Source organism: Notolepis coatsorum (assembly GCF_963971535.1).
Source record: "Notolepis coatsorum genome assembly, chromosome: 6".
In the NCBI taxonomy this organism is placed as follows: domain Eukaryota; kingdom Metazoa; phylum Chordata; class Actinopteri; order Aulopiformes; family Paralepididae; genus Notolepis; species Notolepis coatsorum.
The window spans coordinates 48608712-48632850 of NC_140170.1; the positions used below are offsets into that span (position 1 = coordinate 48608712).

Sequence of the window (24139 nt, forward strand, 5' to 3'; positions counted from 1 at the left end):
AACTTTATGCTAGCAAGCTTTTCTGTCAATAACGTTGTCTATGGTTAACAGTGAATATGATCCGACGGATATCTCATCTCCCCAAATCCATAACCTTTTTCCAGGAACGATATGCACGGACAAATTTGTCAATCCCATTTTACTGCAATAAATAAGAGTGAGGTGAACAGACTGAAAACAGTTATATTTCGTATGGCATCGCTCCCGCTCTGAGCCTTACGAGATACTCTATATCGCCTGTGATACCTAATGTATCTCCCACGAACAAAAACACATGCACCCCACCTGTATGGGGCCCCGCCCCTTATGGTGGCACCACCCATATAATCATGACTCTGGTCATGACACACCCTTCCTCTATTTTCGTCCCAGCGCACTGGATGCTTTGCACCATGCGAGCTAGCGGAATGTAAAAGATTAAGGAAGATTAATAATGTTGGAAGCTTACCGGAGGTTGCTGGCCCCTGGCATCTTCGACGCATGTTTTCGGCGACACGACGGGCCTGTGATGTTCCTCGTTTGATGACTGCACATCGAGGTTCAGCTGTACAAGGCTGGCTGTCGGGCCAGCTTGTACTCAGGTAGGCCCTGTGTCTTCAGGCATGGGTATTAGTGTTAGTAATGCTGGTTTGTGTTGTTAACACAACCTTGTTGTGTGTTGGCGCCAGGGGCAAGATGGTTTGGTGAACGTTCTCTGCAGGGAACGGTTTCCAAGCTGTCTTGGGCGTGCTGCTAAAACATCTAAAGCTATGCTAACATGCTATCGCTACTGCCGCATGCTATCACTACTGCTAATTGCTATGCTGTTTTAATGTCTCCGCCGTGAGATGTTGTCACTCTCCCGCCTCTTGCCCGGTTCATCAATGAAGGTCAGTCGGTAGCTGTTGTGGGGTTTTGAGTTCTGTTTACCTTTTTCGGGTAAATGGGTTGACAACGGGGTAGGTCGTGGCTAGGTTCTAGCCAGGTATTACCTTGTGTTCCGGCGGGGTTTGTTGAACGGTGTTCCCATCTGGGTTGGCGTCGGGTAGTGGGGCTATGGGTCCAGCCGACATGGTAAACATGTTGCGTGTCTGTGCACAGGCAATTGTTGTCTTGGGTTCCACATTGCCTGGCGTTAGGCTGCAGTAGTATAAGGGCAGGGCCGCTTGGGAGAAATGTGAGGCCCTGTGCGTTTTTAGACGCGAGGCCCCCCATCTCCTGGGGCGGCCCTGTGTAGGGGGCTATTGTTTCATTTTGTCACTCTGCTATGAGAAGGTCTGTCTTGCTACAGCTTTCTCTCCTCTCAAACCATTCATACTGACGGTCAATCGGTATACTGGGGGAGTAGTGCGGGGGGGGGGCTTTGTTTACCTTTTTTGGTAAATGGGCTAAACTAGGGCTGGTGTTCTGTTGTGAATATTTTGAATGAAGACGGGTCTGGTCCGTCTCCCCTTAAACTTTGTGTGTATGGGTTTGCTCATTCTACAGTTTTTGTGGTTTAGCTCTTTTTATTCATTTAACCTTTTCATGGTCCACACCACAGTGGAGGGTGCTGTTTGCAATCACCACTGGTGCTCCATGTTAACGTCAGTCCTTTGTTTTTGATATATTGAAACAATGCCCCGCCCGGCCGACACCATGGGTCGGCCTGGCGAGATGGTGTCTGGTGGAGGGGCCTTGAGGGCCGGCCGACGTCGACACATCGCGCACGGTGTTGGTAAACCACTCCGTCGAGGATGTTGACGTTATTAGCTTTGACCCAGCCGCAAGCTATAACCGCTCAGGGTTCCCCTCTCCGCAGGGGATTTTGGTCTTCTGCTGGAGCGCGGGCGGTATTGTCCTAGGCCCTACACCGCCTCACACCGCGCAGCCAGAAGAAGAGAGAGCACGGCCTCGTCAGCGGCGATGACGGGGCCCTCGACAGGCGGCCATGTTTCCCCCGCCAGTGGTGCCCTGGTTGGAGAATCGACAGGGTATCGCGAGGCCGACAGTCTTGGCGGCCGAGGGATCGGCCATTTTGGGTGATTTCGGTGTTGGTAAACCACTCCGTCGTCATTTTGCCGCGAGCAGCCCGCTCCCCGTTCAATCCTCTCTCTGGTATCCCCAGAGGCGGGGCTCTGAGCATTCTCCTTTGGCTGCGGGCCGCGAACCTTCATTGAAGCGTATGCGGCCCCATTCTTCGCTTCTCATGGAGACAGGGGCTGACACCCAGTTGATGGCTGAGCCTGGGTCTGTCCGTGAGAATGTTGTGCTGTCAAGCGGCTCCCACACCTTGAACTGTGTTGGTTGAGCCTGGTGTTACGTCTGTCAACTTAAGTGTTGTCAGCAGGGGGGCTCGAAACCTTTTGAGGCACACAGTGCGGGCTTCCCCGGCCTCGCCTTCGCCAGGCCAGGTATCATGTTGGTGCTCCCACTCCTGGAATATTGGCAAGTGGTCGCAGCTCACATGGTTTGGGGTGGTAGTGATATCACTGCAGGGCTACGGTGTGTAGGAACCCATGGGGGCCTTACACCTTGCATGTCCGGCTGCGGAACAACTCCTTCAGCATGTTCTGGAGGGGTGTTCAGTGGGGGGGCTTTTTTGATCGGAAGCCCCCCGTATCAGACAGGCCCTTTTCTGTCGGGGTTCCCCCTTGGGTGCGATTGCCTCGTGGGTGGTGTCAGGGTCAGGTGTTCCGACACGGAACGCGCTCCTCGCACGATTCCAGGGTTGTCTTCGCACAGCGGGGGGGACCGGGCCAACTATCTACAGTTCCTGGCGGACCTGCGCCACGTGACGGCGGGTGCGTTGGGAGTGTCGTCACATATGACTACGGCAGTACCATATGTCGAGGTAGATGGAGAGAATGGTGAGGCGGGGACTTGTGTTTACACAACCCCACCCGTTTTCAGGTTTGGTACAGACCCTGTTGTCGGGGTCTCCAGCAGGGACAGCTCTGGTCGACGAGATCCAATCTCTGTGGACGAAGCAAGCCATCGTCGTGGCGTTCTCCTCCCGGTGTTCTCTGCCCGAGAAGTCGGGAGGGAGGGGTGTAAGACCCAGGCTGGACCTGTCCCATGGGAAGGTTCAGCATTTTTTGGATCGTCTCCTACCTGTTGAACACTGTCAGGTGGGGGTCTGGTTCTCCTCCATAGACCTGTAGGATGCGTATGCGCATCCCCGATCTTCCATCCTAGGGCTTACCTACGCTTCCTTTGCAGGGTTAGCGTATGAGTACCAGAGGCTGCCGTTCGGTTTTCTCTGGCTCCCCGCATCTTCACCAAGTGCGTGGAGGCCGCACTGGGGCCTCTGCGTCATCCGGGGTTACGGAGTGTTCTGCCCTGATGACGTTCTGGTCCTTCGCGGTCAAGGTGGATCGTCAGGTCTCGTACCAGGCAGGTCTCTACCAGCCTGGGGTTGCTGTAGACTGGATGTAGAGTATTCCTCTTCCCAGTCAACGGTTGGAGGGCTATGGGCATCCATCTCGGAGCGTGTTGTCAACACGCTCGGGAGGTTCCGTCCTAGGACGGTTACGGCGCTGTCTCACGTCGCGTTTTCACCGACGCCTCCCTCGCTGGTGATGCGTCGGGCCAACGCAGTAGGGGGCAGCTGGCAAACCATGCTGCCCGGTCTGCGCTACGTTCAATGTGTTGGTGTTGAAAGCGGTCCTTCTGGTCCACAAATGGTGTTGATCAGGACGGACGATACGACGTCAGTGTCGTGTATCGACAGACAGGGAGGAGTACGCTCCCCCTGTCTGCACCAGGCGGCGGGCGGCTGGCTATGGGCGTCCTCCATCTGCGCGGCCTAAGGGCTCCCCACATCCCCGGCAGGGAGAATGTGGGTGCAGGTGTACTGTCGCGGGGCGGCCCTCATCCTGACGGGTGAGGATTGCGTCTGGACATGGCCAGGCAGGTCTGGGACCGATGCCGTGCCGCCAGGGATTCTTCCCCATACATCTGTTAGGTCAGTTGTTGGGACGGGTACGTTGAGGGGTGCAGGTTCTTGATCCTGATGGTGTTACCATCTGGAATGCGCATGCTCCCTCCACTGTCGCGCTTACGGCGTTAAGCCGGTGCAACGCTCCTTGGCTCCGACTTGGGATCTTCAATTGGTCCTCGGTCGGTTGTCCTTGGCCCCGTTTGAGCCGCTCGAGCGGGCGCCGTTGGGACAGCTGTCCAGAGTGCCTGTCTTTTCGGACCGATTGCGGTGTCACTCTGCGACCTAATCCTGCTTTCGTGCCTGAGAATATCCGGAGTTCTTTCCGCTCCCGGGATATTGTGGTTCAGGCGTTTCGTCCTCCTCCTCACACTGGTGAGTTAGATGCGGGCCTTCACCTGTCATGTCCAGTCCGTGCTTGGGGATTTACCTCAGCCGTACTCAGGATTTCAGGGTTACCGACCAGCTTTTTGTCTGTTACGGTGGGGCTCGTGCTGGTAAGGCACTGTCGGAGCAGCGCCTGTCCCATTGGTTGTGCGAGGGTGTTACCCTCTGCTACACGCTGGCTGGGCAGGATCCCCCTGGGGGCGTCAGGGCGCACTCCACTCGTGGGGTGGCTGCCTCTGCCGCTCTCCTGGGTGGGGCCTCGGTGGAGGACATCTGTGCTGCAGCTTCATGGTCCTCCCCGGGCTCCTTTGTAAGGTTTTACCTCATGGACATGACCGGGGGTTCTGTCTCCCAGGCGGTTCTGGGGTCTGTGGCCTTTCCTGCTTCCCGTCCTTTGGTCGGGTAGCGGGAGTGTATGGGTATGGGCCGCAGTGTGTTGAGTCACACGTGGTTCCGCCTGTACGGTGTGTTCAAGGGGTTCTGGCTCCCTCTTGTTCGCATTCAGGTGGAGTTGACTGCGCCCCCCCTTCGTTAGGAAGGATGGGGTGACAGGGCTCCCCGCACCCCTTGATGTGGGCTTACGGGTCCTCAGGGGGTACATCTGTCGGGTCTCGCACCCGCTCTTCCCCATTATCTCGTAAGGCTCAGAGCGGGAGCGATGCCATACGAAATATAACGATAGGTTATGTAGATAACCTAGTTATATTAGTATAGGCTAAGCTCCCGCTCTGCGCGCCCTGAGTTCCCTCTTGAGGGATCTTTTCCTGGGACGGGTTTTTGGCGAGGAAGGGTGTGTCATGACCAGAGTCATGATTATATGGGTGGTGCCACCATAAGGGGCGGGGCCCCATACAGGTGGGGTGCATGTGTTTTTGTTCGTGGGAGATACATTAGGTATCACAGGCGATATAGAGTATCTCGTAAGGCTCAGAGCGGGAGCTTAGCCTATACTAATATAACTAGGTTATCTACATAACCTATCGTTATATTTGATACAACAAATGTATATATTTGTTATTGCAGATATTAACAACGTTTTCCTTTGAGACATAATTTGCAGTTGAAAGGTAATAAATTGCAATATTACAATACCGTGACTCTAGTATTGTGATAATAATGTATTGTGGGGACTCTCCCATCCCTAGTGATTTGCACTCTACAATCTACAAAGCACGTTTGGAAATACTATGATTTGGGTTGTGACTTTCCATAAAATCCTGAAACCTGGAGACAAAGTTGTATGCAAGCTACAGATGCCCTCTTCACCACTAGCAACTTGAGGTCACATTTCAGAAACTTGCACCCAAACAAGTTTGTCCAGAGTAACTCCATTACATAGATGTAAAATAACAGATAGGAAATAGTGGGCTGAGATGATGTGTTGGTGGTGGCAGTCGTTTGAGAATGAACTGCTTTTGTCGTTGGAAGTATCCTAGTCATCTTAAGGTTACATTCTATACGGTTAGACCGGCAATGTCGTTATTCTTCTTTAGCTTACTCATTTACCATGGCCATTTCTTCATGATTAGCCGCTATTCTGTAACTAATAGATGAAAAATTATTCATAGTGCAGGCTTTGATTTCATTCTGCAGCCATAAGCCTGCTAAATCAGGCTAAGTCTTTATTCAAAGTATCAGGAGCAGCGGAGTAGTCCAATGTTTACAAAGGTTGTTAATGGTATCAAGCTAACTGGCTAATGTTAGCAGAGACTCGACAACAGTGAAATTAAATCTGTCAGATCACAATTAGGAGCTTAAATGTGAAACTGACAAATGTATTGATATTTAAAATTTCCCCTGGATCACATCACATGTTTTATGAACGCTTCATAAATCCTACTATTTCCCGCTCTATATAGTGCTTCTAGCAAGTGGAAAGCACATCTTGCTGAGGCAGACGCCTCCTGCATGGTTTCATTATTTCCCGTTCCGTACCTCAGAGCGTCTTACTGTATTGGTTTGCCGTTTTGCAGACATGCGGTAACATGCAATAACACAGCCTGAAAGCTGGCCAAATTCTGACATGCAATTCAAAATTATAATAAATATGTTATAATAATTTCAGAATTGGCCAATTTCTACGAAGATGGGAGCTCCATCATCAAAATTAGTGTCTGTAGATGGACTGTTTGTAGAGCCAAACAGTGTTTCAAAGTCATTAGTCTTCCCATTGGAAGTGAAAGCCAAACAGAGTTTAAAGTAATTCATCTTCCCAAAGGAAGTGAAAGAAGAGCCTGCCAATATCTATTTGTGTGCGACTACATCCCATAATATCCTGCTCTATTCATACTGTGAAATATAACTGACACCAAGTTCATAGCACTGTACTTAGTCATCTTCTACAGTCAGCATCACAGTTAGAATTGTGCCACTAATAACACGTTGACAAGAATGTCATTATGCAATAACCATTATACCCTGTGATTACCATTAAATTGTCTGTATCTCCCTTTGTGAATTACACATTCAAATGATGCAATATAAAAACGCGCATACAGATGAGGGAGGGAGAGAGAGAAAAGATATATATAGAGAGAGCGAGAGTGGTTGTGTTGCATGTTTGCATGCAATTGTTGCAGTATGATTTATTTTATTATATTGTTGACATGCTATGATTCATACTTTTATGTTCAAATCAATTCTTACTGTAAGCCAAGAATTAAGTAAAAAAATTATTTTAGGTTACTGGGTCAGTGCAGGCCTGTGTATCTTTCCTAGACATCATGCATGGCTGCTACGAGTGGCGTCGCGTGGGTAAAATAACAGGGGATGCAAAAAAAAAAATGTAATTTTTTTTTTAAATATTTTCATTCATATTTTTATTTTTTATTTTTTATATTTTTTATATTTAAGTCAAGCAGTCACCATGTACACTACAGTATGGCTCGGCGGCCAGTCAAACTTTATTTTTATTTATTTAACAGATTGCAGAATGGGTACAATACAGATGCAGACCAGAGAAAGACGTTTGTCTTGTTTACATCAGGGTCCCCCATTTTCAATTCATAGTGACATTTATGACATACAAGACATCATGACATTTATGGCATAGGGACATACACAACATACATGACATTTATGGCATAGGCCGGGACATACATGACATACAGGGGGAACCCTGATGGGGGACCCTGATGTAAACAAGACGAAAGTCTTTCTCTGGTCTGCATCCCCTTAACAATTGTGTGTATTGAGCTGTACTGTACTGTACCCATTCTGCAATCTGTTAATAAACTTTTCAATCAATCAATCAATCAATCAGGTATTTAGTACGGTTACATTTGTGACATATACGATATTCAAATATACAGTACTGTTACCCATAGATCCTGACAGTATATACATATGATTGGGAGGAGACTGTAGAATTGTTTTCATATTTAAGCCAAATAATATATATAATATATTTCTCCCTCCCTCGCTCTCTCTCTCCCTCTCTTTCTGAATATTACACACACACAACACAAATATATATACACACACACACAGTGGTTGCCTGCAGGAGGTCTGGTTTGATTATGAATCAGAGAGAGAGAGATGGATAGATAAGAGATATGGCCCGATGTCGCCGTCGGAGCGTTTCTCAGCGTCTTGCAAGATATTGCTGACATGGCAGAACATACATGTATACAGTAGCCTGTGGCTCGGCCCATCAAACACAAGCAGTACAGTATGACTCAGCGAGTCGGCGCCACCCCATCAACACAATAACACAGTATGATATGACACGGCAGAATATACAGTATGGCTCCCCACACTCACACAGCGGCATCACTTATGAAAAGTTATTAGGTACACAGTCACCATTGTTGCAGCTGACGCTGCAAAGTAAAGTAAAGCAACGTCCACAATCACAAAGTTCTCCAAGTCCTGTGGGTATTCAGGTATTCTCCTAAACTCTTCTGCAGCTGAGCGAATTTCAGGTCTCCTCAATGAATTAATCCGAGAGAGGAATCCGAATTTCAATCAAACAATGCTGTTTGTTTAGACATTAAGACTCGCATAACGTTAGCTAGCCATCTCCGGGGTTCCCTCGACGTATTGTTGTTTTGATTCGAACGTGGCATGTATATTTTCCCCAACGCAGTTTCACCGAGGCAATGACGTCGTCACGTTTAGCTTTTAATGTGATTTGATTGGTCAATCGGTGGAAACGTTCTGGACCTGCCCCGCCTCCAGGGTGGCAAATGTGCAGAGGCTAGACTACTTAGTTTGCTGATGGACCCGTTTTAAGGTGTGGGAAGCGCTTTGCTTAGCTCGAATCTTATTGGCTATTATTGGTTTTGGACTCCACAAGCATGAATCACATGGTGGATGCTAGAGAAAGACACCTGCCCTTTGCCTCCTCTGCTGCAGTGAGCACAGAGTGACTGCCTCTGCTCAGTGAGTCTGACAGTGTGTTAGAGAGAGTGAGGAGAAATTTCAACAAAAAAAATTACAACAGATGAAAAAGAATGATTTTTTATTATTATTGTAAACTATATAATTTTTTTTTTCATATTTCATATTCATTCATATTTTAATAATGGGGAAGCCTGGCTTCCCTTGGCTTCCAGGAGGATTCGCCACTGGCTGCTACAGTATGAAGTATTATGATGATTAGTCTCAGAAACGGCAGCGGGGCCCATGCAGACTTTGCTGAAGGAGGCCAGTTGAAACGGGCCAATCAGAATGAGTCCAGATAGTTATGAGGTGGAAAGTTTCATAAATTATTAATTAGCGAGACAGCTGAACTGAAGAAGGCAGGACACCAACGACACAATGGACTGGCAGAGATCGCTCACGACCAAACCACACAGCAGGGAGTCTCAACAATTCAGTCCCGAGCCTAAATCGTGCAAATCTTAATCTTGCCTAGGAGTCGGGAGTCCGTCTTAACTCTTTCACCACCCGTCGGTAGTGTGATAGTAAAGGGTTAACCTTCTGCCGTGTGGCAGTGAAAGGGTTAACCTGCTGTTGTGTGGCAGTGAAAGGGTTAACCCTCTGTGTATTGTCGCAGTGAAAGGGTTAACCATTTTGGTAGTGCGGCAGTGAAAGGGTTAAATGTGGTATTCCACTGAAAGTGACCTTTAGGTGGTAATTCTGCAAGAGTCGGTCTTAACCTTCGACAGCGGCTGGTGTGCAGCTGGGTAGTGTAGTTTTATGAAATGTATATGACCTAACGGAGCTAACAATATACTTGTTATCACCATACATAACGCTTATATTGAAACACGTTGAGATTAGGGCCGTTCTTTCAACCTGAAAGTGCACTTTCTTCAACCTCGAAGTAAACAAATCACAGAACGGTAGCCAGTTAGTAGGTATCAACGTGAGCTCCCGGACGGTAGCTAGTTAGTTAGCACCATCCAGGTATCAACGTGAGCTCCCGGGACGGTAGCTAGTTAGTTAGCACCATCCAGGTATCAACATGAGCTCCCGGGACGGTAGCTAGTTAGTTAGCACCATCCAGGTATCAACGTGAGCTCCCGGGACGGTAGCTAGTTAGTTAGCACCATCCAGGTATCAACGTGAGCTCCCGGGACGGTAGCTAGTTAGTTAGCACCATCCAGGTATCAACGTGAGCTCCCGGGACGGTAGCTAGTTAGTTAGCACCATCCAGATATCAACGTGAGCTCCCGGGACGGTAGCTAGTTAGTTAGCACCATCCAGGTATCAACGTGAGCTCCCGGGACGGTAACTAGTTAGTTAGCACCATCCAGGTATCAACGTGAGCTCCCGGGACGGTAGTTAGTTAGTTAGCACCATCCAGGTATCAACGTGAGCTCCCGGGACGGTAGCTAGTTAGTTAGCACCATCCAGGTATAAACGTGAGCTCCCGGGACGGTAGCTAGTTAGTTAGCACCATCCAGATATCAACGTGAGCTCTCGGGACGGTAACTAGTTAGTTAGCACCATCCAGGTATCAACGTGAGCTCCCGGGACGGTAGTTAGTTAGTTAGCACCATCCAGGTATCAACGTGAGCTCCCGGGACGGTAGCTAGTTAGTTAGCACCATCCAGGTATCAACGTGAGCTCCCGGGACGGTAGTTAGTTAGTTAGCACCATCCAGGTATCAACGTGAGCTCCCGGGACGGTAGCTAGTTAGTTAGCACCATCCAGGTATCAACGTGAGCTCCCGGGACGGTAGCTAGTTAGTTAGCACCATCCAGGTATCAACGTGAGCTCCCGGGACGGTAGCTAGTTACCCCGCACCATCCAGGTATCAACGTGAGCTCCCGGGACGGTAGCTAGTTACCCCGCACCATCCAGGTATCAACGTGAGCTCCCGGGACGGTAGCTAGTTACCCCGCACCATCCAGGTATCAACGTGAGCTCCCGGGACGGTAGCCAGTTACCCCGCACCATCCAGGTACTACTATAACGTTAGCTCCCAGTCCCAGAACGGTAGCCACGTAACCCTCTGCTGGCGCGTGCTGTGCACTACAATCATCTCAGTGTAATAGCAGTCCGTGACGTCACGGTGTTGAGAATCATACCGGCGGGATCTCGAAATACCCTGGTATACCGTAATACCGCCCAAGCCTATCTTTACTCTTGGCTACATTTGAAATGCAACATTCATTAATACGGACTGTATTGATTTGATACGTTTTTGACGTGAAATAAATCAACCCGGTACCGGGCCGATCAGGCTTAAAGGGGTATTCCACTGAAAGTGACCTTTAGGTTGTAATTCTGCAGTAGACAATTCCCAATGCAGATTTATTTCTGTAATTTATCCCAAAGTAAGGAATCCATATGGGATGAACTAGGTAGGAATTGTAGCCCTTTTTATACATAGTTCCCCCATTTTAGGGGACCAAATGTGATTGGATAAATTAACATGAACTGTACTTATATTAAGAATCTAGAAATATCCATCTATAATGCAAGTATGGGAATGGTTATAACATTTTCTTTAAAACACCGCAATTGGATGATGTCATATTGCATTTTCCTCAGAGTGCTCATAACTTAAAAAACAAAGAAAAATATATATAATATGAAGTGGAGAGTAATATTTCAGATGTATGATATCTAGACTAGGTCCTCAAAATGGATGTGTATGAGGAACCTGATACCTGGGAGGAATGGAGGTGTTTACAGCAGACAACAGGGACAGGAGTGGTCACTAGCTTACTTGTAGATGACTATAAATTCCCATCACACTTTAGACAGAGGTAAGACTGGTGACACTTGAAATGTTCGACTAAAGTTGCTGTAGGCAATACAATTAAGTAAAATAGCATCCAAGTCAAGCAACAGAGACTCAAGCTAAACAGTACATAAAAATCCCCCCTGCTTTAAAATAAATACTGCAGGCCAACGTTCAGTACAGAAATCACATCGTTATTAGACAAGGTATTATCCTCAACTGTCTGAGCAAGACAAATATCCAAGTAGTCGGCCAATTTTACTGAATGTGACTGACTGCATACCCAAGTATACGCAAATAGAGAATTATTATTAATTATTATTATTACCTAAAAAATCCAAGCCTGCTTGCCTCAACGACTACCGCCCTGTAGCTCTCACCTCCATAGCCATGAAGTGCTTTGAGAAGCTAGTAAAGGGCTACATCTGCTCCTCCCTCCCCATCAACCTGGACCCCCTGCAATTTGCATACCGCCCCAACAGGTCCACAGAGGATGCCATAGCCCATGTGCTGCACACAGCAGCATCACACCTGGACAAGAGGCAGGGGAACTATGTGAGAATGCTGTTCATCGACTACAGCTCAGCATTCAATACCATAGTCTCCTCCAAACTCATAGCCAAGCTCAGGGATCTGGGCTTGAACCATGACCTCTGCCAGTGGGTCTTGGACTTCCTGACGGGCAGACCCCAGGTGGTGAGAGCAGGCAACTGCACCTCCTCATCCATCACTCTCAACATAGGGGCCCCCCAGGGCTGTGTTCCGAGTCCCCTTCTCTACTCCCTGTAGTGTACACACATGACTGTGTGGCACAGCGGTACAACAACACAATCATCAAATTTGCTGACGACACAGTAGTGGGGGGCCTGATCTATGCAAACGATGAGGGCCTACCTGGAGGAGGTCAAGGTTCTAGTGGGATGGTGTCAAGAGAACAGCCTCTCCCTGAACGTCAGCAAAACAAAAGGAGATGATTGTGGACTTTAGGAGGTCGGGGGTCAGGGACTACAGCCCCCTCAGCATCGACGGGGCACCGGTTGAGAGAGTGAACAGTTTTAGGTACCTCGGAGTCCACATATCCGAGGACTTGACATGGACCACACACATTGACAGTGTTGTGAAGAAGGCACGGCAACGCCTCTACTTCCTCAGGCGCCTAAGGAAGTTCCAAGTCAGTCAGAAGATCCTTAAGAACTTCTACTCATGCACAATAGAGAGCATACTGACTGGTAATATCACCTCCTGGTTTGGGAATAGCACCGCACAAGACCGTAGCAGACTACAGAGAGTGGCCCGTACAGCCGAACGCACAATTGGAGGGGGGCTTCCCACTCTCCAGGGCATTTACAACAAGCGGTGCATGGGCAAGGCTAAGAGAATGATCAAAGACTCAAGCCACCCAAACAACTGCCTCTTTGAACTGCTGCGGTCAGGCAAGCGATATCGGAGTCTCATGGCAAGCACAGAGAGACTCAGAAGAAGCTTCTATCCCCAGGCCATCAGGATGCTCAATGAACAATAACACTATGTAACAACCATCAAATGCACTCACAGCACACACATCCACACACTCACTTTAAACATACAACTCACTGCAGCACCCACTTTAACCACTTTAGAACACCTAAGCACACTTTATATTTATTGGTAAAGAATTTGCACTACAACCCATACCTCATTACACCTTACTGTAAATTTTACCTAAATTGTACCTCATCCTTTGCACTGTATAGTATATTGTATGGTAACTCAGTTACTTCTACTCTACATAGAGCATTGTATGTATATATGTATATACTGAACATTTGTCTACGTACTTGACTTCCATTTTATACTTGCTATACTTATTTTATACTCATCTATTTTTGCCTAGCACAGTCTCTGGAGCGTAACAGAAAGAAGCATTTTGTATAAAAGTATTCTATACTTCTGTATGACAACTAATAAAGAAACTTGAACTTGAACTTATTAATGGAAATGTGTTAGGTAATGGTACAATATTGCCAAGTGCATAAACAAATGAATGCATTAAAAAAATCTAACTTGGCCCAAGCTCTGCTAAGAAGCAGACATATATACATCTGGCCTCCAACTAGCTGACACACATACGTACACATTATCCACCTCTGGAGTAGGAGGGAAGGAGGGAGGGAGGGGAAGAGAGACGGAAGAAAAATAGAAACCATCAGCTCACAGAATGGGGATGAAGGAGCTGAACGTTATATATGAATGTCTAGTAGCAGGCTATGGAATGGGGCTAACGTTATATATGGAGATAAATGTTATATAACATCTCAGGCTATGGAATGGGGAGGGGAGAACTAAACATTCTATATGGAATGGCTCAGGCTATGGAATGGGGAGAACTAAACATTATATATGGAATGGCTCAGGCTATGGAATGGGGAGAACTAAACATTATATATGGAATGGCTCAGGCTATGGAATGGGGAGAACTAAACATTATATATGGAATGGCTCAGGCTATGGAATGGGGAGAACTAAATGTTATGAATGTTTGCAGGTAATCGTGATCACACAAACATATTTTTAAAGTCAAAAACATTAAAGTTAAATGATCTTGTGGAATTTAAAAACAGCACAATTAATGTATAAAGCAAAAGGTAATGTACTTCCAGGAAACATTCAAGAACTGTTCTTTGATATAGAGGGGGGTTATAATCTGAGGGGAGAACTCAATTTAAAAGTTCTTAGTGTACGCACTACCAGGAGAAGACACTGCATTTCCCTATGTGGAGTGAAACTGTGGAACAGTCTGAATGTGGTGCTAAAGCAATGTCCAAACATGAGACAATTCAAACTGATTTATAAAGAAATAATTGTCACGAGGTACAGGGATGAGGAAGGGATTTGACATTCACGGGGGTTTACATTTTAATTTTATTTCTTTCATGTTTTACATATATATAATACGTTTTTTTTGTTTTGCATTATATACATTTGTTTTGTAAGGTTTTAAATTAGTACATTCATTTGAGTAGTGGAAAATGGGTAGGATTAAGTAAGGGATAATGTATAGCTACGAGGTCATTGTCGCAAAATAATTGACCGACAGAGTTTAAAATACCGAGCCGCCTCGGCGAGGTGTTTTAAACGTCAGTGAAGGTCAATTATTTTGCGACAATGATCGAGTATAGCTATACATTATCCCGCTTATTACATGGCTAACTTACTAACAATATACCCAATTCATTTTACATCGACTCGCAACACTGGTTCTGGCTGCGTTCTGGCTCCGCTCGTCGCTCCGCCCCCTGTCATCGCCGGCAGCAGAACACCGGCAGTGTCTAATTGCACTGAAACAGTGTGTGTCAGTGGGGCTTGATTGCGAACAGCTGCGCACATCGGTCATTATTGTCCCACAGCGGTCATTATTGTCTGATAATGACCGCTGTCGGGGGGCTATTGACCAATCACAAGCAAGCATTTAGGCGAATGTGAAAACGCCATGTAATAAATAAGTGTATACTTCTTCCTACTCCTTTTCGATGTAAATTGAGTTATGTTTTGGTTTATTTATTTATTATTTAATTTGCTTCCATTCCATTGCTAGAGATCAATGATTTGTTGTTTTTATATCGTTTGTATTTACATGTTCGAAATAAAGATTTAAAATCAAATTAAAAAAAAATCTCGGGCTATGGAATGGGGAGGGGAGAACTAAATGTTATGAATGTCTCAGGCTATGGAATGGGGAGGGGAGAACGAAAGGTTATCCTATAACCTAGTTATATGAATACTGGCTGAGCGTCTCGCTCTTCGCCATAATGAGATATCTCTCATCTCCAGCACCTACTGTGCTCATGAACAAAACAAATGCACCCATGGACCTGACCAGGCCACGCCCCGGCGTCCTCCTATAAGATGGTCACACTCCCCCTTCCTCAGAAAAAAAGTTTCCAACAACGAAAACCCAACCAACGGACCTCAGGGCGCTAAGAGCGAGACGCTCAGCCAGTATTCATATAACTAGGTTATAGAATAACCTTTCGTTATATAGCATTACTGGCAATCGCGTCTCGCTCTTCGCTATAATGAGATATGGGGCAGAGCAGACGCGTGGCCCGACAAGTGTACCCCCTGAGGACCCGCAAGCCCTACTACCAGGGGGAGGGGAGTCCCGTCCACCCGCCCGTCCTAGTGAAGGGGGGGCGGCAGTCAACTCCACCAAAGTGCGAAAAAGAGGTAACCAGAGACCCCTAAAAACGCACAGTACAGGCGGGACCACGTGTAGCACACACCCACACACCCCTGCTAACCCACCAATAGGCGGGACGCAGGGGAGGTCCCAGACCTCAGAACCGCCTGAGAAACAGAACCCCCAGTCATGTCCATGAGGTAAAACTTAACAAAAGGACCCGGGGAGGACCAGGAGGCCGCAGCACAGATGTCCTCCACCGAGGCCCCCCCTAACAAGGCGGCAGAGGCCGCCACCCCACGAGTGGAGTGCGCCCTGACACCCACAGGGGGGGCCTGTCCAGCCAACGTGTAGCAAAGGGCAATACCCTCGCACAGCCAATGCGACAGGCGCTGCTTGGACAGTGACTTACCAGCGTGAGGGCCACCGTAACAAACAAAAAGTTGATCGGCAGCCCCGAGATCCCGAGTCCGACTGAGGTAAATCCCCAAGCACGGACAGGACACGACAGATGAAGGCTCGCCTCTAACCCACTAGCGTGAGGAGGCGGATGAAACGCCTGAATCACAATATCCCCGAAGCGAAAAAAGCTCCGGATATTCTTTGGCACGAAGACTGGATTAGGCCTCAGAGTCGCACAGCTATTGGCCCGAATAGACAGGCACTCAGGCCGCACCGAGAGAGCACACAGCTCACCCACGCGCTCAGCGGAGGTGACGGCCAGCAGGAACGCAATCTTGAAGACAGCTGCTCCAACGGCGCCTGCTCAAGAGGCTCAACGGGGCCTCAGACAACCGGCCGAGGACCAGTTGGAGGTCCCAAATCGGAGACAGAGAAACGTTCCACCGGCTTGAGATGCCGAGCGCCAAGCAGGAACGTCCCACGAGAGGGTGGCTGAACAGCGTTCCGCCCCCACACTCGACCATACGCCTGAGAGAGGGCCCGCGGTGACCACGGAACAGGCCACGGCGGGGCCACACAGAGCTGAATCAGGGCCGGGGACCACACAGCTGAGCCCCGGCCCGGCACGACCAGGACCAAGTCCCGCGCTCCCGACGTACCCGCCCCAACAGCTGAGCTATCGGGTGTAAGGGAGGGAAAGCGTACAAAGCGAATCCCGGACGGCCACGGAATCGGTCCCAGACCTGCCCGACTATGTCTGGACGTAATCCCCACTCGTCAGGGTGAGGACCGCCCCGCAACATCACACCTGCACCCACATTCACCCTGCCGGGGATGTGGAGAGCCCTCAGGCAGAGCAGATGGAGAACGCCCATAGCCAGCGCCCGAACCGCGCCCGGTGCAGACGGGGGGAGCGCACTCCACCCTGTCTGACAATATACAACGCTGACGTCGTGTTGTCCGTCCTGACCAAAACATGCCTTCAATCCCAACACATTGAATGTAGCGCAGACCGGGCAGCATGGCAGCTGCCCCCTACTGCGTTGGTCCGACACACTGAAATCTACGCTCTCTCATAAACAGCAGCGCGTCTGTGCACTGAAGATGGCGCGACAATATTGCTCTGGCGTTGAAGTGGGAAAGCGGCAGTGAAACACAGCAGCGTGTAGCGACGCCTTGCCGCTGCCGCGGGGGTGTGCCGCGGCGTGTCACGTGGCCGTCGCGGCCAATCAGGCGAACCCGGAAACCGAAATCCAACTAAATCCGTTGCGGAAGTTATACACGCTGACCGGCCAAGGACCAGAACGTCGTCCAGGGCAGAATACACTTCGTAACGCCCGACGACGCAGAGGCCCCAGTGCGGTCTACACACACTTTGTGAAGATGCAGGGAGCCAGAGAATAGCCAAACAGCAGCCTCTGGTACTTGTACGCTAAGCCCTGCAAAGGAAGCATAGGTAAGCCCTAGGATGGAAGATCGGGATGCGAACACGCATCCTACAGGTCTATGTAGGAGAACCAGGCCCCCACCTGGCAGCGTCTAACAAAATTCGGAACCTTCCATGGACAGGTCCAGTATGGGTCTGACACACACACACCCCCCCCCCCCCCCCCCCCCCCCCCCCCGATTTCTCGGGCACCAGAGAATACCGGGAGGAAACGCCACGCATCGCGTCCTCCTTTGGGACCACGACGATGGCTTGCTTCGCCCACAGAGATTGGATCTCGTCGGCCAGAGCTGTCACCGCTGTTGACCCCACAATAGGGTCTGTGCCAAACCTGAAAACGGGTGGGGTTGTGTAAACACAATTCCCCGCCTCAGCGTTCTCTCCATCCACCTCGACATATGGCACTGCTATAGCCATATGTGATGATAATCCCAAGCGCACCCACCGCCACTTGGCGCTGGTGCGCCAGGAACCGTAGATAGGCGGCCCGGTCCCACCCGCTGTGCGTTGCCAACCCTGGAGTTTCTCAAGTTTCAAGTTTCTTTAATAGTTGTCATGCAGAAGTACAGAATACTTTCATACAAAATGCTTCTTACTGTTACGCTCCAGAGACTGTGCTAGACAAGATAGTATCAAATAACATAGTATAGCATTGTAAATTAGAAGTAGAAAATGAGGTCACAGTGTTCAGTATAGACATATGTACAATGTTCGATGCAGAATAGACGTAACTGAGTTACCATATAATATACAATACTATGCAGTGTACTAATGTACAATACTATATAGTGCAAAGCAGAAATGGGATGAGGTACAGTTTAGGTACAATTTACAGTAAGGTGTACGAGTTGTAGTGCAATCCTTCATCAATAAATATAAAGTGTGGGGAGTGGGTGCTACAGTGTGTTTGTTTAAAGTGAGTGTGTGCTATAAAGTGTGGGGAGTGGGTGCTACAGTGTGTTTGTTTAAAGTGAGTGTGTGCGTGTGGATGTGTGTGCTATGTGCGTTTGATGGTTGTTGTTGTGTAGTGTTCATTGTTCGTTGAGCAGCCTGATGGCCTGGGGATAGAAGCTTCTTCTGAGTCTTTCTGTGCTCGCCTTGAGACTCCGGTATCGCTTGCCTGACCGCAGCAGTTCAAAGAGGCAGTTGTTCGGGTGACTGGAGTATTTAATGATTCTCTTAGCCTTGCCCCTGCACCGCTTGTTGTAAATGTTCTGGAGGGTGGGGAGCCCCCCTCCAATTGTGCGTTTGGCTGAACGTGTCACTCTTTGTAGTCTGCTTCGGTCTTGTGCAGTGCTATTCCCAAACCAGGAGGTGATGTTGCCAGTCAGGATGCTCTCTATTGTACATGAGTAGAAGTTCTTAAGGATCTTCTGACTGACTTGGAACTTCCTTAGGCGCCTGAGGAAGTAGAGGCGTTGTGGTGCCTTCTTCACAACACTGTCAATGTGTGTGGTCCATGTCAAGTCCTCGGATATGTAGGCTCCGAGGTACTTAAAGCTGTTGACTCTCTCAACTCTCTGGACCCGCCAACTGCGCGAGCAGGGTGTCTCGCGGAGGGGGGACCCCGACAGAAAGGGCCGGTTTGATACGGGGGAAGCTGACATCACACAGGGCGACAAAAGCTCCCCCACTGAACACCTCCCCGGCATGGATTGCTGAGGAACTGTTCTACAGCTGGACATACAAGGCGTGAGGTCCCCACACTGCCCGATAGGGTGGGTTCCTACACACCGTAGCCCTGCAGTGATATTACTACCACCCAAATCACGTGCGCCTGCCTGACCACCGCCGGTCTTCCGGCCGTGGGAGGCACTAACGTGATACCCGGCCTGGCGAGGGCGGGGCTAGGGGAACTCGCGCTGCGACCCCAAGGGCCTCGAGCTCCCCCGCTGACAACCTTTATTGTTGACAGACAACACCAGGCTCACCAAACAGACGCAAAATGTGTGGCGTGGGAGCCGCTTGACAGCACAACATTCTCACGGACAGACCAAGGCCTAGCCAGCAACTGGGTGTCAGCCCCTGGCCCCATGAGAAGCGAAACGTGGGGCCGCTTGCGCTTCATTGAAGGCACGCGGCCCGCAGCCAAAGGAAACAAATCAGAGCCCTTATCCCGCTGGTGTTGGGGGGGGGGGGGAGTGACCGGAGAGCGAGCTAGACACAGCTAGACGGCAACGGTTTTTTAGGGCGTGCTCATCTAATGTAGCCGATCCCTCGGCCGCCAAGGCTGCTGGCCTTGCAATCACCTGTTGTCTTTGTGTCCAGGGTACCTCAGGCGGGGGAAACATGGCCGCTGGTTGAGGGCCTCGCCACAGCCGCTGGCGAGGCCGCGCCCTCACCTCTGGCTGCGCGGTGTGAGTTGGTGTGGGGCCTAGGTCAAATACCGCCCGCACTCCTGCGGAAAGACCAAAGTCCCTCTGCGGAGAGGGAGCCCTGAAGGGGTAAATGAACGAAAACTCCACTAACACACTGCACACAAATGTTAAAGGGATGCAGACCAGAGAAACACCAGTCCCGCACACAATTCATAGATTCACAAAAAGCACACCAGCCCTAGGCCTCAGCCCATCCACCCATGAAATGGTAAACATGCCGCCGTCAAAACTCCCAACAGTAGACACCGATTGACCGTCAGCATGAATGGTTAAGAGGAGGGAAGACCTTTTAGAAAAGACAGCCCTCGGCGGGGAACAAGAACAGAGACCCAGCATTGTAGCATTAGCATTAGCCGTGCGCACTAGGATAGCTGGGAAAACACCCAAAACAGAGTCATGACGACCATGTTTTCCCAAATATCCTGCCCCTCGTGCCAATACACAACTCGGCTGTCTCACGGGACAACGAGCAGCATCACAAAAGCTAGCATTAATGCCTGGCAGCGCAGGCCCTACCTGTGCTCGACCTAGCCCGACAGCTAGCCACCGCGCGACGTCCCTCGGTCCGCTGTCACGAGACGAGGAAACCCAGGACAGGCCCGATGCACTGTTAGGATGTGCCGAGAAGATTCCAGGGGCTGGTGAATCTCCGGCGAAAACCCAACATCGTTTAATTTCTCTCTGCATTTCATAACAACTAGTTCATGGAGTGCACTGCAGCGTCCATGATGGAAACAAAAAAAGAGGAAGGGGGAGTGTGACCATGTCCGGCGTCTCATTATGGCGAAGAGCGAGACGCGATTGCCAGTAATGCTATATAACTAAATGTTATGAATGTCTCAGGCTCTGGAATGGGGAGGGGAGAACTAAATGTTATGAATGTCTCTCAGACTATGGGGAAGAAGGAACTACATGTTATGAATGTCTCATGCTATGGAATGGGGAGGGGAGAACTAAATGTTATGAATGTCTCAGGCTATGGAATGGAGAGAACTAAATGTTATGAATGTCTCATGCTATAGAATGGGGAGAACTAAATGTTATGAATGTCTCAGGCTATGGAATGGGGAGAACTAAATGTTATGAATGTCTCAGGCTATGGAATGGGGAGGGGAGAACTAAATGTTATGAATGTATCAGGCTAAGGAATGGGGAGAACTAAATGTTATGAATGTCTCTCAGGCTCTGGAATGGGGAGAACTAAATGTTATGAATGTCTCAGGCTATGGAATGGGGACGGGAGAACTAAATGTTATGAATGTCTCAGGCTATGGAATGGGGAGGGGAGAACTAAATGTTATGAATGTCTCTCAGACTATGGAGAGGGGAGAACTAAATGTTATGAATGGTTCTCAGGCTATGGAATGGGGAGGGGAAAACTAAATGTTATGAATGTCTCAGGCTATGGGGAGGGGAGAACTAAATGTTATGAATGTCTCTCAGGCTATGGAATGGGGAGGGGGGAACTAAATGTTATGAATGTCTCTCAGACTATGGAATGGAGAGGGGGGAACCAGAAGCTTCACATGGAATGTCTGGCTGTACAGCAGAACCACCCCTATTACAGCCCACCTCCCATTTCCAGGTCAGAACATTCTCTGCTGCTCCTTTAGTTTCAATGAAAATGGATTACCAAAGAATTGCCAGAGGCATCTGGACTAAATATACAGTAGCGAGGCAATAGTTCACACAACCCACTTTTGGGGTTTTATGTACGTATAGGCCCCACGGTCACAGTTTCATCTCTTTTATCTTTAAATATCTTATTACAACTTTCACGTATCCGAGTCTAAAACGTGACGGTATAACAGCAGAATAAAATGAAAGGAAGTTAAGGTTTGCCAATGTATCTGGCGTTCTGGCATAACAGTTTATACTCAGTGGGCAGAACAGGGAAAACATAGGGCATGATCCACCTACTACTGGTGACAGTGCTGATCTCGTTCCTCAATAGCTCGTTTCTTAAAAAAGTTCAACTGGGATCATTTGTCTTGTGGTCCCTCTCTCTCCTCATCACTATCTTCCTCTAGTGCAGCAGTGTCTGGCCTCCTTCCCCCCGGCATGTCCCTATCTTTTCCTTGGGGACATGAGTCGTTCAAACACAATGCCAAACACGCCGCAGAAATACTTGGGACATAAATGGGCAATAAGACACAGCCCAACACCAAGACCACAGCATCAATTCCTTGACAGACCAATAACTAGTGTTTAGTTGTATACACCAACACATGCAATGGTAACAATAGTTGTTTGTGTATACCTCAGGTCAAGTCTAGAAAGGGGATAAAGTACAAAACAATTTCTTATTGGCGATTGTGCGTAGTACCAACTACTGGAATTTCCTTGTTGATAAATGTAAAAGATAAAGTATTTAAACTGCAATTTGGCTGCAGTTTATGAACTCAATGAACTCAACCCCAGAGGGTGTCAAGTGTTTATATCATAAATTATAATATGTTTTTTTTACAGCCTAATGCTCTTTGTTCTTCCTTTAACATGGAACCAGTTTAGTTCAACTCAGACAAGGGATGTCCGATATTATCTTTTTTTTTTTTACATTTCTATAACCTTTATTTACCCAGGCAAGCAAGTAAGAACAAATTCAGATTTTATTTATTGTGTTAATTCCACAACAAGAGATATGTAATGTTAATTACCTGAAATTATTCCGTTTTGGGGGGGGGGGACCCTGCATATATCGGTATCGGTTGGTATCGGTTGAAATTAAGAGTTGGACAATATCGGTATCGGTAAAAAAGCCAATATCGAGCATCCCTAGACCCAACAGTTTGCAAAACCTCTGGTGGTTCCACAGGACACCATACATACAGTACCGTGGGTTCGATTCCAGTATGTCACACCACACAGCTGTGGTGTGGTACATTTCACAGGGCTATCCCTATACGCTCCCATCCCACCCCACCCCATCTCATAGTATAATATGATGTGAAATGCAGAAGCATAAACAAGCTAATATCACACGTATCGTATATCACAGCCTGCCATGCAACAGTAGTCCTCTTGTATGTATAAACAAGGCCCTTGTACAGTAATACAAGACAGGCTAATGGCACCATGTGATTCAGTATAATACAGGCCTCTTTCCACTGTTGACGCCTGTGGACAGGTGTACGCGTCCGTTTGTATACCATTTATTCAACTAACCTAATCATCATTGGTTCCTGGTAGACACACGGTTCAATCATTAATGTCTGCATCCTACAGACAGCAGGGTTTAAAGTGACCAACCAGTTAGCTGCACACATGTGCAGCAAATGTCAATTGGCCTACAGATTCTCCTCCTCCTCCTCCTAAAGATTTGCATTAAATGCTCCAACTAAATCAGTTATATAACAATGTTGGACCTGTTTGCAAACACTATTTCAAAATGCACAGTAGGAAATGCTCTAGTGTAGTACAGTAAACTTGGAATGAATAAACCATGAAGCCCGACTGACCTCCATGGTGAACCCTTTAAAAAGGAACACGCCAACATTTTGGGAAATTAGCGTACAGTCTTCTCCAGAGAGAGACAAGAAGATAGATACCAGTTTCCTCTCTGTGCGTTCAGTAGAAAGCCATCTGGCTGCACGTTAGCCTAGCACAGCACAATGAATGGAAGCGGACAGTGCCGGTTAGCCTTCGGGAGAGGTTTTGTAACAAGGATTCAATGTCCCCAATGACATCAGTGGTGGCCATATTCAAACTAATTTACTCTCAATAACTGAATCTAAATGAATGTGTGCAAAACGGTTTAGAGTGTTTGGATGTGTGTGAGATTATGTGCAAAATAAAAACCTGCATTGTTTTTTTTGGTGAAGTGCCCCTTTAACAAGGAGAAAACTAATGACCCGCATTCATTTCGGAATTGGACCGTAAACTAGCCCAAATTTGAGTCAGACTTTGAAAGAAAGTCTTGATAAAGACTTCCATTCTGCTTCGGTTTTCTAATGCTGTGGATTAAAAGCAAGTTCTAAATTGCTTCAAAATTAGATTTTATGGCATTTTTGTTCATTGGTAGATGGAGACATGATGGATGGTGAGGGAAGGCGAGTGGTCAAGGCATCACGGGGGCCAGAAGCGTGCAGATGCACCGCCTGCAACCCCTTGTATGTCCATCTCAGCACAACATTAATAGCTTCCACATGGTTCCCTTACCCTGGTGCCCTGGCAGGTTCTAGCCCTACATTCATGGCTTCCACATGGTTCCCTTACCCTGGTGCCCTGGCAGGTTCTAGCCCTACATTCATGGCTTCCACATGGTTCCCTTACCCTGGTGCCCTGGCAGGTTCTAGCCCTACATTCATGGCTTCCACATGGTTCCCTTACC

General features: G+C 48.3%; 1 protein-coding gene across 1 annotated transcript in view; it reads right to left on the reverse strand.

The window, feature by feature from the left end:
• mical2b (microtubule associated monooxygenase, calponin and LIM domain containing 2b) overlaps positions 1 to 24139 on the reverse strand; it is a 217785-nt gene that overhangs the window by 139184 nt on the left and 54462 nt on the right.